Consider the following 15267-nt stretch of genomic DNA (forward strand, 5'->3'; position numbering starts at 1 on the left):
CGCGGCGAAAAAGTCGAGCGTTGCGAGCTTTCGCGGGCCATTTTCCATGCCTGAGGAGTTCGTCCCGACGACACTGGCACGTGGGACCCACATGGGAATTCGTGCAGCGCGTAAAGCGTAGCGATTCGAATTTCTTTCGATCCGTACTCGCGACGAGGCTTAGAAAATTGACGAGAATACATAAAAAAACATATGGGGGCGGCAAAAAGGGGTGCAACACGAGGACTTATTCTTTCGATCCGTACTCGCGACGAGGCTTAGAAAATTGACGAGAATACATAAAAAAACATATGGGGGCGGCAAAAAGGGGTGCAACACGAGGACTTCCCAGGGGGTCACCCATCCTAGTACTACTCTCGCCCAAGCACGCTTAACTTCGGAGTTCTGATGGGATCCGGTGCATTAGTGCTGGTATGATCGCACCCATTAGTAACACCACCTTTTATTCTCTCATAGCTGTTGCGGTGAGGCGTAAGCGCGTGATTCCAAACATGGAACGGTCGTAACTTTTTCACACCTACGGTACCCACGGCATATGCCCGTGAAGCTCCCGACGTCGTGGAGCTGTTGGCGAAGCCCGAACGCGGGTTTCACGGCGAAAAAGTCGAGCGTTGCGAGCTTTCGCGGGCCATTTTCCATGCCTGAGGAGTTCGTCCCGATGACACTGGCACGTGGGCCCCACATGGGAATTCGTGCAGCGCGTAAAGCGTAGCGATTCGAATTTCTTTCGATCCGTACTCGCTCCCATCCTAGTACTACTCTCGCCCAAGCACGCTTAACTTCGGAGTTCTGATGGGATCCGGTGCATTAGTGCTGGTATGATCGTACCCATTAGTAACACCACCTTTTATTCTCTTATAGTTGTTGCGGTGAGGCGTAAGTGCGTGATTCCAAACATGGAACGGTCGTAACTTTTTCACACCTACGGTACCCACGGCATATGCCCGGGAAGCTCCCGACGTCGTGTAGCTATTGGCGTAGCCCGAACGCGGGTTTCGCGGCGAAAAAGTCGAGCGTTGCGAGCTTTCGCGGGCTATTTTCCATGCCTGAGGAGTTCGTCCCGACGACACTGGCACGTGGGCCCCACATGGAAATTCGTGCAGCGCGTAAAGCGTAGCGATTTGAATTTCTTTCGATCCGTACTCGCGACGAGGCTTATAAAATTGACGAGAATACATAAAAAAATATATGGGGGCGGCAAAAAGGGGTGCAACACGAGGACTTCACAGGGGGTCACCCATCCTAGTACTACTCTCGGCCAAGCACGCTTAACTTCGGAGTTCTGATGGGATCCGGTGCATTAGTGCTGGTATGATCGCACCCATTAGTAACACCACCTTTTATTCTCTCATAGCTGTTGCGGTGAGGCGTAAGTGCGTGATTCCAAACATGGAACGGTCGTAAATTTTTCACACCTACGGTACCCACGGCATATGCCCGGGAAGCTCCCGACGCGTGGAGCTGTTGCCGTAGCCCGAACGCGGGTTTCGCGGCGAAAAAGTCGAGCGTTGCGAGCTTTCGCGGGCCATTTTCCATGCCTGAGGAGTTCGTCCCGACGACACTGGCACGTGGGACCCACATGGGAATTCGTGCAGCGCGTAAAGCGTAGCGATTCGAATTTCTTTCGATCCGTACTCGCGACGAGGCTTAGAAAATTGACGAGAATACATAAAAAAACATATGGGGGCGGCAAAAAGGGGTGCAACACGAGGACTTATTCTTTCGATCCGTACTCGCGACGAGGCTTAGAAAATTGACGAGAATACATAAAAAAACATATGGGGGCGGCAAAAAGGGGTGCAACACGAGGACTTCCCAGGGGGTCACCCATCCTAGTACTACTCTCGCCCAAGCACGCTTAACTTCGGAGTTCTGATGGGATCCGGTGCATTAGTGCTGGTATGATCGCACCCATTAGTAACACCACCTTTTATTCTCTCATAGCTGTTGCGGTGAGGCGTAAGCGCGTGATTCCAAACATGGAACGGTCGTAAATTTTTCACACCTACGGTACCCACGGCATATGCCCGGGAAGCTCCCGACGCGTGGAGCTGTTGCCGTAGCCCGAACGCGGGTTTCGCGGCGAAAAAGTCGAGCGTTGCGAGCTTTCGCGGGCCATTTTCCATGCCTGAGGAGTTCGTCCCGACGACACTGGCACGTGGGACCCACATGGGAATTCGTGCAGCGCGTAAAGCGTAGCGATTCGAATTTCTTTCGATCCGTACTCGCTCCCATCCTAGTACTACTCTCGCCCAAGCACGCTTAACTTCGGAGTTCTGATGGGATCCGGTGCATTAGTGCTGGTATGATCGTACCCATTAGTAACACCACCTTTTATTCTCTTATAGTTGTTGCGGTGAGGCGTAAGTGCGTGATTCCAAACATGGAACGGTCGTAACTTTTTCACACCTACGGTACCCACGGCATATGCCCGGGAAGCTCCCGACGTCGTGTAGCTATTGGCGTAGCCCGAACGCGGGTTTTGCGGCGAAAAAGTCGAGCGTTGCGAGCTTTCGCGGGCTATTTTCCATGCCTGAGGAGTTCGTCCCGACGACACTGGCACGTGGGCCCCACATGGAAATTCGTGCAGCGCGTAAAGCGTAGCGATTTGAATTTCTTTCGATCCGTACTCGCGACGAGGCTTATAAAATTGACGAGAATACATAAAAAAATATATGGGGGCGGCAAAAAGGGGTGCAACACGAGGACTTCACAGGGGGTCACCCATCCTAGTACTACTCTCGGCCAAGCACGCTTAACTTCGGAGTTCTGATGGGATCCGGTGCATTAGTGCTGGTATGATCGCACCCATTAGTAACACCACCTTTTATTCTCTCATAGCTGTTGCGGTGAGGCGTAAGTGCGTGATTCCAAACATGGAACGGTCGTAACTTTTTCACACCTACGGTACCCACGGCATATGCCCGGGAAGCTCCCGACGTCGTGTAGCTATTGGCGTAGCCCGAACGCGGGTTTTGCGGCGAAAAAGTCGAGCGTTGCGAGCTTTCGCGGGCTATTTTCCATGCCTGAGGAGTTCGTCCCGACGACACTGGCACGTGGGCCCCACATGGAAATTCGTGCAGCGCGTAAAGCGTAGCGATTTGAATTTCTTTCGATCCGTACTCGCGACGAGGCTTATAAAATTGACGAGAATACATAAAAAAATATATGGGGGCGGCAAAAAGGGGTGCAACACGAGGACTTCACAGGGGGTCACCCATCCTAGTACTACTCTCGGCCAAGCACGCTTAACTTCGGAGTTCTGATGGGATCCGGTGCATTAGTGCTGGTATGATCGCACCCATTAGTAACACCACCTTTTATTCTCTCATAGCTGTTGCGGTGAGGCGTAAGTGCGTGATTCCAAACATGGAACGGTCGTAAATTTTTCACACCTACGGTACCCACGGCATATGCCCGGGAAGCTCCCGACGCGTGGAGCTGTTGCCGTAGCCCGAACGCGGGTTTCGCGGCGAAAAAGTCGAGCGTTGCGAGCTTTCGCGGGCCATTTTCCATGCCTGAGGAGTTCGTCCCGACGACACTGGCACGTGGGACCCACATGGGAATTCGTGCAGCGCGTAAAGCGTAGCGATTCGAATTTCTTTCGATCCGTACTCGCGACGAGGCTTAGAAAATTGACGAGAATACATAAAAAAACATATGGGGGCGGCAAAAAGGGGTGCAACACGAGGACTTATTCTTTCGATCCGTACTCGCGACGAGGCTTAGAAAATTGACGAGAATACATAAAAAAACATATGGGGGCGGCAAAAAGGGGTGCAACACGAGGACTTCCCAGGGGGTCACCCATCCTAGTACTACTCTCGCCCAAGCACGCTTAACTTCGGAGTTCTGATGGGATCCGGTGCATTAGTGCTGGTATGATCGCACCCATTAGTAACACCACCTTTTATTCTCTCATAGCTGTTGCGGTGAGGCGTAAGCGCGTGATTCCAAACATGGAACGGTCGTAAATTTTTCACACCTACGGTACCCACGGCATATGCCCGGGAAGCTCCCGACGCGTGGAGCTGTTGCCGTAGCCCGAACGCGGGTTTCGCGGCGAAAAAGTCGAGCGTTGCGAGCTTTCGCGGGCCATTTTCCATGCCTGAGGAGTTCATCCCGACGACACTGGCACGTGGGACCCACATGGGAATTCGTGCAGCGCGTAAAGCGTAGCGATTCGAATTTCTTTCGATCCGTACTCGCGACGAGGCTTAGAAAATTGACGAGAATACATAAAAAAACATATGGGGGCGGCAAAAAGGGGTGCAACACGAGGACTTATTCTTTCGATCCGTACTCGCGACGAGGCTTAGAAAATTGACGAGAATACATAAAAAAACATATGGGGGCGGCAAAAAGGGGTGCAACACGAGGACTTCCCAGGGGGTCACCCATCCTAGTACTACTCTCGCCCAAGCACGCTTAACTTCGGAGTTCTGATGGGATCCGGTGCATTAGTGCTGGTATGATCGCACCCATTAGTAACACCACCTTTTATTCTCTCATAGCTGTTGCGGTGAGGCGTAAGTGCGTGATTCCAAACATGGAACGGTCGTAACTTTTTCACACCTACGGTACCCACGGCATATGCCCGGGAAGCTCCCGACGTCGTGTAGCTATTGGCGTAGCCCGAACGCGGGTTTCGCGGCGAAAAAGTCGAGCGTTGCGAGCTTTCGCGGGCTATTTTCCATGCCTGAGGAGTTCGTCCCGACGACACTGGCACGTGGGCCCCACATGGGAATTCGTGCAGCGCGTAAAGCGTAGCGATTTGAATTTCTTTCGATCCGTACTCGCGACGAGGCTTATAAAATTGATGAGAATACATAAAAAAATATATGGGGGCGGCAAAAAGGGGTGCTGTAGCACCCCGTACTTTTCCTCATGTTGTGAGATAGTGTCTTAACACTAATAAGAGTACTGAGATGTCAAATTACGAGACTACTTTTTTTTATGAGTAGATAAGACAGATTGTCTTTTAAATAGAGATATGAGAGAGTAAACCGATGATAGAGTTAGAATGATGAGATTTGAGAAATGAGTTGAGATAGAGATGCTGATTGAATTGAGCTGAGATTTTATTTTATTTCCAACTACCGGGGATAGAGTTACCGGATACTGAATTATTAAAGATTGACTGTCCTATTAAGAAAAATAGGAATATTGAGTTGGAAATAGAGTCGAGGAAGAAAGAGTGAGAATCTTTGATAAATAGAGTCGGTTAGAGAAACGTCTAACTTATCTGAGTCTGCCGAATGTTTTGATGTGATGTTATGTGAATTTACGTGACTGAGTGATTATGTGATTTTGCGACGTGTGTCATTTTAACCAAGTTATTATGATTTTTAATTGAGACTTTAGCACTTGGAATTTTTATTAAGTTTGCAAAGCAAGTGCAATTTATTTTTACCGGAAATTCGAACGGTGCCGGTTTATGGAAATTTTTCCAAGCATAATATTTTTAAATTATTTTTCCTATGATGAGGAATATTATAATTGAGTGAGTGCACTAATATTAGTGCTATAATTATTTTGGTCACATGAATAATTATGATGTGGTATTTTATTAATGAGTGACTCTTCCATAGTTTTGTGATTTTATTTGATCACCTTTCACACACTTTATTTAATTACCCATACCATATGTTATATGCCTAAATTTTGCTAAGTATAGAATTGAGAGAGTAGAGAGTTGAGAGTACATTAGAGAGAGTGTAGAGATTAGTGAGAGGAAAGTGTAGAGATTTGAGAGAGAAAGAAGAGATTAGAGTGAGAAGATGCATTAATTGCATATATTCTCTAAGATTTTCAAATCTTAGCCAAGATCAATTTCATATCTTGCAAATATTTCTCTCACCTTTCCTCCACCCCATTTTCGATCTCTCTCCCTCTCCCTCATCTCTCACTTCACTTTCCACCATTTTTCCTCCATTGATGCACCTTCGGAGCTTCACAAAATCACACCAAAAACACAAATCACCCTCTAAATCTTACACTAAACACTTCCATCTCCTTAGATTCAAGAAGATCCATGGAGATTCAATCTTGAAGTTAGAAAGAGAAAGTTTGGTTTTGGGTGTAAGTTTGGGTAAGTGAGCTTTGAATTCATAGATTAGACTTGTATGAGCTTGTACATGAGTATTCTTGAGAGTTGAAGCAAGAAAATCACCCCCTTCTTTTTTTTCATAATTTTCGAAAATTTGGGTGTTCTACCCTTCAAAAATTTTTCTTCTTCTCTCCTTGATTTGAGGTGAGAAAAATGATCTATGTGATGTTTGGTGATGATTAGCATGTGTTTTGAAAAGCTATGCTTTGAGATTCAAATTTTGAATGAGTTTAGTTTACCCCAATTTGGGAAATTTTGAGTTGATGATCAAGGTGATGAATTGATGATGTATATGAGTCTATGAGATGTATATGATGATGATTGATGGAGTAATTTGAGTATATGATGTCAATTGGAGTTTTGATATGAGTTAGTTTACTAAAATTAGGGATATGTGTATATATGCCCTTATTGGTGAATTGATGGTTTATATGTGAGTTAAATGGGTTAAGATTGATAGATATATGATGAGATTAAAGATCCATGTGAGTTTATAAAATTTCAAAGAGTTTAGTTTAATATAAATTAGGACTTTCTTGTCTATGTGTTTAATAAGTGTTTTGGCTTAAGATATATGAAATTGAGCATGATAGTAGTGTTTTAATATGTTTGATTAAGTCTATTGTGACTTGAGTTAGTTTATGAGAATTTTTGAGTTTTCATATTTTAAGAAGTCGATGATTGATAAAATGAGGTCTAAATTGCTTTATGACCATTATGTGAAATTTGTCATGTTTTAATGTGAGTTTTATGTGGATATATGAGTTTTTATTAGAGTTTAGTTGGCATGATTATAGGGGATTTATATGTGTAAAATGAGTTACATGAAGTATGAGGTCATTTTGAATGATTGAGTGTTTTTGAGCATGAGATTGAAAAGATAATTTGATTGATACGTTGTTGAAACGTTTCCCTTGAGATTCGAGTTTATGATGTAAGAGGAGATTTGAGATTGAGTATGATGAGTTTTACAATGTGCTTGAATGTTTTTAAGTGTTATATGTGTTTAGGATGAGCTTTGATTGGTTTTCTTTGAGGAAATGTTGATTTGAGCATTTAAGAGTTGGGAATGAATTTTTGGTGATTTTCGTAGGCTACTGACCTACTGTGATCGACGGGTTGTCGATGTCTAATGGCTTTGAAAATTTTACAGCATGTCCCTACATGAGTCTTGAGCATACCGGTAAAATTTCAAGTCATTTGGACTTGATTTACTATTTTAAAAAAATGAAAAACCAAATCTGCACATTTCTACCGGGAATTTCAGAGAACAGGGGACAAAGTCATTCATTTCAGTAGCTTCCTGTGTGATCTAGCTTTCCAAAGTTTTATGATATCAACATTACTGTATGGGCTAGATATCCACCAAATTTGAGCTCAGTTTGACAACGTTTACTATTTTTCAAAAATCAATGTTTCCGATTGCTCAAAACTGCCGAATATGGTAGACCGTGATAAAAACGCCATATCTCCCAAACCCCTTGGAGTTTCTGACTCTTACTTTTTTTTAAATGAAACTAGACTCAAATACCTTTCTTTTGGTATGAGTCTGGAGTCCAGGAGATGTCGGAGTCAGAACGTGTTAAATTTTGAAGTTGAGTCAGTGGGAAAACAGAACATGAATTGTTGATGTTTGATTGTATTTTCTTATGTGCCTTATGTGTTTATGTTGCCTAAGTGTTTTAATGAGATTAGACGAGTCTTATATGAGAGATAAATCGAGACTTAGAACCATGATTTTCTTGAAACCTATCCTTGGACTTAAGGATTTGAAATGAGTGAAGAAGTTTATATATGTAGAGTCGATTAAGAGATAGAATATAAGATAGAGCATGAGTTAAGGCATGAGTTTTTGTCGTTGAGTTCTAATCGAGATTCATTTTATGACATGAACCTTCGATGATGACGATGATCCCTGAAGACACGAGCAGAGCAGGGAAGTAAGTAACTCCGCTTTGACGGGAGTTTTTGAGTAAGGTCTTCAGGTGGGCAATATTTTGAGTATATGTTTATCATATGAGCTTTCTAAAATGATGTAATGATGTTATGAGCTTATCAAATGTTTTGAGATAAATGATGTTTGAGAACTGTTTGACTTGCCAATTTTTGATGTTGAGCTTGTGTGTTACCCTCTACTGATGAGACGAATTCGGTCCTGCCACAAGCGGGATTTTGTGCACAGAGGTGACTGTGAGCCGTCTTCGGGTCGGCCGGTCACGGTACTTGAGAGGGAGGCCTACTTCTCAGTACCTTTGATGATGAGTAGTGGATGTGGTACATACATGATGAATGTTTAAACTGCGCAGTTACTTATTTATGATGTTGATTATGAAAACTGCATGCACAGATTCATTGATACTAACTTATTTCTGTGTATTGCTGATATGTGGCAAGCTTCAAACTTATAGCTCTAAGAGCGCCTTTCTTGTTTTTCGGCGTTTGCCCACTGAGTATTATATACTCACGCCCTGCATGTATTTCTAAATGTGCAGGCTAAGCGAGGAGTGAGATTGGTCTGGTGCTGGTGGGGGATCGTTAGATGACGTATTTACTTTATCGTATTTTTCTTTTTATCGATAAAGTCTTGATGTGGGATTACTTTGAATATGAATCAAGTAATATACTCACGGTTATGTGTCTTCATACATGTAATCGGTTCGCCTTTTGCTGCGATACTCTGCATATTATGTTTCCTTATGAAAAATAAGCTATACCTGTTTTGTTTTTGTTCGTGAAATTCCTGATAATTAAAAAGTTATAATGACGTTGACGATTTTACCCTTGGGTTCAATTAATAATATTTTCCTTAGCATGCTTTGATGTGAGCTTCCGCTTGATGTTCGACCTACTCTTCTATTCCTTTATTCTTTAAAAATAGTCGTATCGATACTCGTACCCCACTATCACTAGTGTCGGGATTTCGGGCCGCGACAGGGTGGTATCAGAGCAGGTCATCTGCTCTGAGTCTATTGCTTGACTGAGTTGAACCTTTGTTTACTGGTATCTTTTTAAATTGAGTACTAGTCTAATTTGAATTCTTAGGCTAGTTTGAGAGAGTCAGTATGAAACGAAACCCCAGCACCCCATCTCCTCCGGCTTAAACGAGGTAAGAAGTTGATGTTGTTTCTTGTCGCTTTCTTGATTGAAAGTTGAGTTTGTTTCACTAATGAGTCATGTATTGTTTTGATGGCGAAATTGTTTGAGATGATGAATTCTGATACGTGGCAGTTGATGTGGAATACGAGGAGAGATGTTGAGGCTAGTATAGCCGATTGTTTCTGTTGAGCCTCAGATACAGTGTGTGCCCTTTGATCCTTATCCGAGGGTTGCCCCGTTGCCTGAGCCGGGCACTTTGGCTTTTCAGACGTATATACACTCGATTTTATATTCACCGTCCCGAGACGCCCAGGAGGGAAGGTCTCGGCCAGTACACCTGGACAGTGATGAGGAGGACCCGGATGAGGAAACTCCAGAGATAATGGTTGGCCACTGACGGACCCAGCCATTACAGCGTCATATTACTGCCGACGGAGTCGAGACGGGGGTACCTGTTCCCGAGGTGCCGATTTATGGTCCGATGGTGGACACCGATGTCGAGGATGAGCCGAGCGACGATAGCGTCTACCGACTGATCGACGTGTACGAGAGTCAGGAGACAGAGCCGAGGGAGGATATGGAGATTGACGGTGCAACGAGCAGGATTTCAGGAGACGACGACTATAGATCACGTGTATCTAGTAGACGCGTACATATGTATAGATACATAGTCGATATATACGTATATGTATATATATAGGTAGAGAGGCATGGTATAGTATGTATGTGTAGATAGTATATATCTATAGGTGCTTAGTACCTATGATGCTTGTATAACTAGAGCATCATTTTAGTGTTAGGACCTTTGTACATAGGATCCTACTTTTGTAAAAGACCTCGGGAGAGAGGCAATTTTCCTTATATATGTATATACAGAGATGTAGTTGATTAGTGAATTTCACTATCTTTATCAGAGCTTTGAGAATGATGATAAATGAGAAATAGAGATTGATGAGAATTACGAACGATGATAGACGAGAAATAGACTGGATGAGAGTTTTGAGAACTTTGAGATCACAAATGAGATATAGAAGTGAAATGAGAAATGAGGATTTGTAAAGACGAACGGTTAGTTTAGAGGTCGATAGTTATATAACTCTTTTTCCTTTTGTAGTATACCTCCGAGAAGAAGAGGGAACCAAACATAAACCGAGAAGAAGATGAAGAAGATGAAGAAAAGGAACAGAGAAACCAACCGTTGAGATAATACGACGAGAGTTAGAGTTTTCATCGCGATTTAGGGACATGACCCTAATAGGACGAACGTGTTATGGAAACTTCATGGGATGCATAGATACTATTGACCAATTGTACTTTGAAATAGAGGTACTTTTACCGGGACCGCGCGTTTCATCGCTAGAATAGTCATGAGAGTAGACTTATTGAGTCCCTGTCCCGCTTGGTCGTATTTAAATTTTTCTGCATCCATTTGAACTCCAACAGGAGATGAACTATTTCCTATTGAGAAAATTTTTCCAGATCCACTGTATTTGAGCCTGAGCCGTTTGTGTTGGAAATCCTTACCCCTTTGCTTTAACAGTGGACAATTTATATCATTCATTTTCCACTTAGTGGATTGCTTTTACTCCCAGTATTGATTTACCCCAATCATATTATATCTCAGTTTTATTCTAGATTTTGTTCTAACTTTTGATCTTGCCTTGATTGTAACTTCTTCATTATCCTTGAAATAGCACTGGCTATTATGGAATCATTCCATTACTTGAGCTCGTCTTGTTCAAAATCAAGAATTTTTATTCATCACATCCTATTACCCTACCACATCCGACAAGAATTTGGAATGTCTAGGTAACTAGGATGGTATAACAATAAGAGTGTTTGGAAGAAACTCGAATTATGAGAGCAGTCGTAGAATATAATTATTACGGGACGAGCACGACTTTTCGATTATGGATTTTCTTATATTAGCCATGTTTTCCGAAAGCTAATCAATTCGGGGACGAGAAGAAGTGATGCTAAGCCAGAATAGGCGATAGCAGATTCAAGAAGATCGAGATGATGGGTTAGAGCAGATAATGTTTTCCACGATAGCAGACTGAGATGACGACTAGTATAGAAGTAGCATCGTCGTAATAATAGGGGATGTTTTATTTTCGTTTTGCCCCGCAATTAGTAAGAGTTCTCGAAAGAGAAAATTTTCTTATATGTCTATATGACGATGACCAGAGAGTCTCTATGCTTGAGTAGAGTTTTGAGCTGAGGTTGCGATGATAGACATGAGATATGTCCTTGACGATGAGTTATGAGAATTGAGAAAACAGTATGATGTTGAGTAAGGGTCTTAAGATTTGTGAGTTATGAGAATTAGTTCTAAGGTTGATATATGTTCCCTTAGACTTTCACCGAGAAAGAGAAACCGAATGAAGAAAGAAATAGAGCTGTTAATAGGAGATAAGGCAATAAAACCGTAGCTGAATACGAACGTCAGTTTCGTGACTTGGTCCGGTATGCCACATATCGAGAAGAGATGAACGAGAAGATGTCAGGATTGCTTCGATCATGATTGAGACAAGAGATTCGAGTCGATTTAACGAGTCAGAGTGCGATTATGTGTACTGAAGCATTAAATAGAGCATATGATATAGAACTGGCAATGCAGCCAGAGAATGCGATTTGAGCTTCAGCACCCCCAAACGAGTTAGAGCACTCAGACGTGCAATCCATCCTTTTCTGGATGAGGGCAAGAAGAAAAGAGAAAATGGGACGACCGAAGTCAAGATCCCCAAGGAGCCGTGGCAGAGTCAAAATACGCCACCGCGATATCAGAACTGAAGACGAACAGCCTTATGATTGGCCCAACTGCCCCAGCAGCAGTAAACCTTTAAGGACCGCGAGGGTTATCGACTTGTCGAAGAGCAATAAATTACGTCTGAGAGAATGCAAGATAAGACAGAATAGCTGTTACACCTGCGGAAGGGTCGGGCACTACTCGAACTAGTGACCGAATCGTCAGCAAAGTGGAAGTAGATGACGACCGAGTCAGTTTCGGCCACAACTCAAAGCAATGGAGGGAATTCTACCGCTACCTCTACCACAGCGACAACAGCCAGCCTATCGACCACGTCAGTCAAAAAGGCAACTACCAGCCCCGCAGGCGAATCAACTGCATCATCGCGGGTGAATCAACCGCATCATCAGAGACTGTTCGCGCTTGAGTAGGAAGCACCGGACAAGAATAGAGGAAATTCGTCAATATAGGCGAGTTGAAAGACGTGCCCATAGTATTTTTGTACGACACTGAACGTAGAGCTTGCTCCACAACCTTTAAAGGGTAGCCACACTTATAGGCAGAATTACTACGGTTTCATCCGTGTGCCCTAACTTAGAAATCGAGTTAGAATCGATTAAGCTCGAGGCTAGAAACCTGAGATTGATGCCTATGTGGAAATGGATTGGTTAGAAGAAAACCATGCGAAGATACAATGCAAGGAGAGACAAATATCTTTTCAACCATCTGGCTAAGAACTTACTTCCTTCATTAATATTGAGAGAAAATAGGAGAAGAAGCCGATCATCTCGGCACTGCAAGCAAGAAATCTCTTGCGAAGAAAAGATACAACCGCGTACGTTGTATATCTGAACCAGAGAGACGAATCCAAGGTAAACGTTGATGACGTACCAGTCGTGTGAGAGTATAAAAGACGCTTTTCCTGAGACTTTACCAGGATTACCCCCAGATCGATAGCTTGAGTTTACGATCAATTTAGAGCACGACGCGGCACCGATGTCGAAAGCGCCGTACAGAATGGCCCCTACAAAGTTGCGAGAGTTAAAAACTGCAACTACAAGGAGCAAGCACTTTTTCAAAGATTGACTTGAGAACGGGATACCATCAGCTGAAGATACGATCGGAAAATGTTTCGAAGACGGCTTTTCGTACGAGATACGGACACTATGAGTTTATAGCCATGCCTTTCGGTTTGACGAATGCTCCGGCAGTATTCATGGATCTCATGAATCGCATTTTACACGAATACCTAGATAAGTTCGTGTTAGTCTTCATAGACGATATCCTGATTTACTCGAAGAGTAAACGAAAACACGAAGAGCGGTTTGATGATCGTGTTAGAGAGATTTCGAGCTAAAAGCTTTATGCGAAGTTAGCAAATGCGAGTTTTATCTTGAAGAAGTCAATTTTCTCGCCCATAGTGTTTTGCGAGAGAAATTGAAATGGACCCAACGAAAGTTCGAGCGATACAGGAATGGAGATCGCCAACCACATCGCACGAAATTCGCAGTTTTATAGGATTAGCAGGATATTATCGACGTTTTATTGAGGGCTTTTCGAAAATCGCTAAGCCATTAACGCACATGCTAAAGAAAGAAGTCAAGTTCGTTTGGACGGACGAATGCGAGCGAAGTTTTCAAAAGCTAAAGAAGAGGCTTACTTTTACCCCAGCGGATAGAGAGTATGCGGTGTATACTGATACATCGAAAAATGGTCCAAGATGTGCACTGATGCAAGAGTGAAAAGTTATAGCGTATGCTTCGCGACAACAGAGACCACACGAGATGAGTTATCTAACGCATGATTTAGAATTAGCAGCCGTAGTGCTTGCTTTGAAGATCTGGAGACACCGTCTCTACATAGCACTATGTGAGATATACACCGATCATAAAAGTCTCAAATAATTCTTGAGCAAAAAGATCTGAACATGCGATAAAGAAGATGATGAAAGTTAGTGCAGGATTACGATCGAGGAGCAAATTATCACCCTGGAAAAAGCTAACGTTGTAACCGACGCATTGAGCAGAAAGAATCAGGGAGAGTTCAGATTTCTCCTTACACGAGAAGTGAACCTAATCAGGGAATTCGAGAAGATGAATTAGGAGGTAGTAATACCACCACAAACGACAGAAATAATAATTTCTGCACTGAACGTTATACCTGACCTACGATCGAGAATAGTCACAGCTCAGAGAGAGGATGAGAAGATGGAAAGATTGCGAATGAAGATTCGAATCGAGAAAATAGAGAAGTATCAAGAGGCGGCAGATAATGCCATCTTAGTTTTAAGAGAGCGACTGTGTGTGCCTGATAAAGAAGAGCTGAAAAACGAAAATTCGAGCAAAGCTCATGATACCTTTTACACCGCACAGGCGGAAAGTATGAATACGTGCCAAGACTGAAACGACGCTTTGATAGGAGAATAAGAAGCGAGAGATGGCATCATTCGTAGAAGGATGTTTAACGCGTTAACACGTGAAGGTGCCACTTTGGCAACCTTATACAATTATACCTATTAGAGACTTTCACAATAGAAGTGGAACCACATAGCCATGAATTATGGCATCGATTAGCAAAATCGAGAGAAGAAAATCAAACAGCTGAGTAATCACTGATAGATTCTTTCAACGTTAGAAATGATGTTTGTGTGAGTTTTTCCCTATCCCGGGGAGCATGTCATTTTCGAGTTAACGAAGAACTCAAACCGAGATATATATAGGACCTTATGATATGTATTAGAGTAAATAGGCCATGTAGCCTATAAACTAGCGTTTGCCTCTGAGCTTCGCGAACGTCCATGACGTTTTCCATGTTTCTCAATTGAGAAAGCACGTGTTTGATCCAAAAACGTCATCTATCAAGAAGAAGTGTCCCCTGGAACCAGTTTAAGCTACGAAGAGATAGACCTGATGTTATACTGGACGGGAAGATCCAATAATTGAGGGACGAATCGATTCCTTGATGAAAATCCAATGGAGATATTATAGTCAAGAAGAATCAACATGGGAAGTTGAAGAGAAGATGAAAGAGAAGCACCCAGAGCTTTTTCCCGAAGAAGAATAACTCAAATTTCGGGACGAAATTTTTTTAAGGGGGGTGGGATGTAGCACCCGTACTTTTCCTCATGTTGTGAGATAGTGTCTTAACACTAATAAGAGTACTGAGATGTCAAATTACGAGGACTACTTTTTTTTATGAGTAGATAAGACAGATTGTCTTTTAAATAGAGATATGAGAGAGTAAAACCGATGATAGAGTTAGAATGATGAGATTTGAGAAATGAGTTGAGATAGAGATGCTGATTGAATTGAGC

At 43.1% G+C, this 15267-nt stretch overlaps 1 long non-coding RNA gene, 7 other non-coding genes and 2 pseudogenes across 8 annotated transcripts; 1 reads left to right on the forward strand and 9 right to left on the reverse strand.

Annotated features, from left to right (window-relative positions):
• Positions 1 to 306: 306 nt before the first annotated feature.
• On the reverse strand, positions 307 to 425 carry LOC131003444 (5S ribosomal RNA). The gene has a single exon (XR_009094673.1). It is a non-coding gene; the product is annotated as a 5S ribosomal RNA (ribosomal RNA).
• Positions 426 to 705: 280 nt separating this feature from the next.
• LOC131003407 (5S ribosomal RNA) lies at positions 706 to 830 on the reverse strand (annotated as a pseudogene).
• A 374-nt stretch (positions 831 to 1204) lies between these two features.
• Positions 1205 to 1323, reverse strand: LOC131003451 (5S ribosomal RNA). The gene has a single exon (XR_009094680.1). It is a non-coding gene; the product is annotated as a 5S ribosomal RNA (ribosomal RNA).
• Positions 1324 to 1794: 471 nt separating this feature from the next.
• Positions 1795 to 1913, reverse strand: LOC131003445 (5S ribosomal RNA). Its single transcript, XR_009094674.1, has one exon. It is a non-coding gene; the product is annotated as a 5S ribosomal RNA (ribosomal RNA).
• A 279-nt stretch (positions 1914 to 2192) lies between these two features.
• Positions 2193 to 2317, reverse strand: LOC131003408 (5S ribosomal RNA; annotated as a pseudogene).
• A 374-nt stretch (positions 2318 to 2691) lies between these two features.
• Positions 2692 to 2810, reverse strand: LOC131003453 (5S ribosomal RNA). Its single transcript, XR_009094682.1, has one exon. It is a non-coding gene; the product is annotated as a 5S ribosomal RNA (ribosomal RNA).
• Positions 2811 to 3184: 374 nt separating this feature from the next.
• Positions 3185 to 3303, reverse strand: LOC131003454 (5S ribosomal RNA). The gene has a single exon (XR_009094683.1). It is a non-coding gene; the product is annotated as a 5S ribosomal RNA (ribosomal RNA).
• A 471-nt stretch (positions 3304 to 3774) lies between these two features.
• Positions 3775 to 3893, reverse strand: LOC131003446 (5S ribosomal RNA). The gene has a single exon (XR_009094675.1). It is a non-coding gene; the product is annotated as a 5S ribosomal RNA (ribosomal RNA).
• A 471-nt stretch (positions 3894 to 4364) lies between these two features.
• On the reverse strand, positions 4365 to 4483 carry LOC131003447 (5S ribosomal RNA). Its single transcript, XR_009094676.1, has one exon. It is a non-coding gene; the product is annotated as a 5S ribosomal RNA (ribosomal RNA).
• A 1243-nt stretch (positions 4484 to 5726) lies between these two features.
• Positions 5727 to 8688, forward strand: LOC131003398 (uncharacterized). Its single transcript, XR_009094636.1, has 3 exons — positions 5727 to 6091; positions 8031 to 8094; positions 8602 to 8688. It is a non-coding gene; the product is annotated as an uncharacterized LOC131003398 (long non-coding RNA).
• Positions 8689 to 15267: the final 6579 nt, after the last annotated feature.

The sequence above is a fragment of the Salvia miltiorrhiza genome, unplaced genomic scaffold (genome assembly GCF_028751815.1).
Source record: "Salvia miltiorrhiza cultivar Shanhuang (shh) unplaced genomic scaffold, IMPLAD_Smil_shh original_scaffold_216, whole genome shotgun sequence".
In the NCBI taxonomy this organism is placed as follows: Eukaryota; Viridiplantae; Streptophyta; class Magnoliopsida; order Lamiales; family Lamiaceae; genus Salvia; species Salvia miltiorrhiza.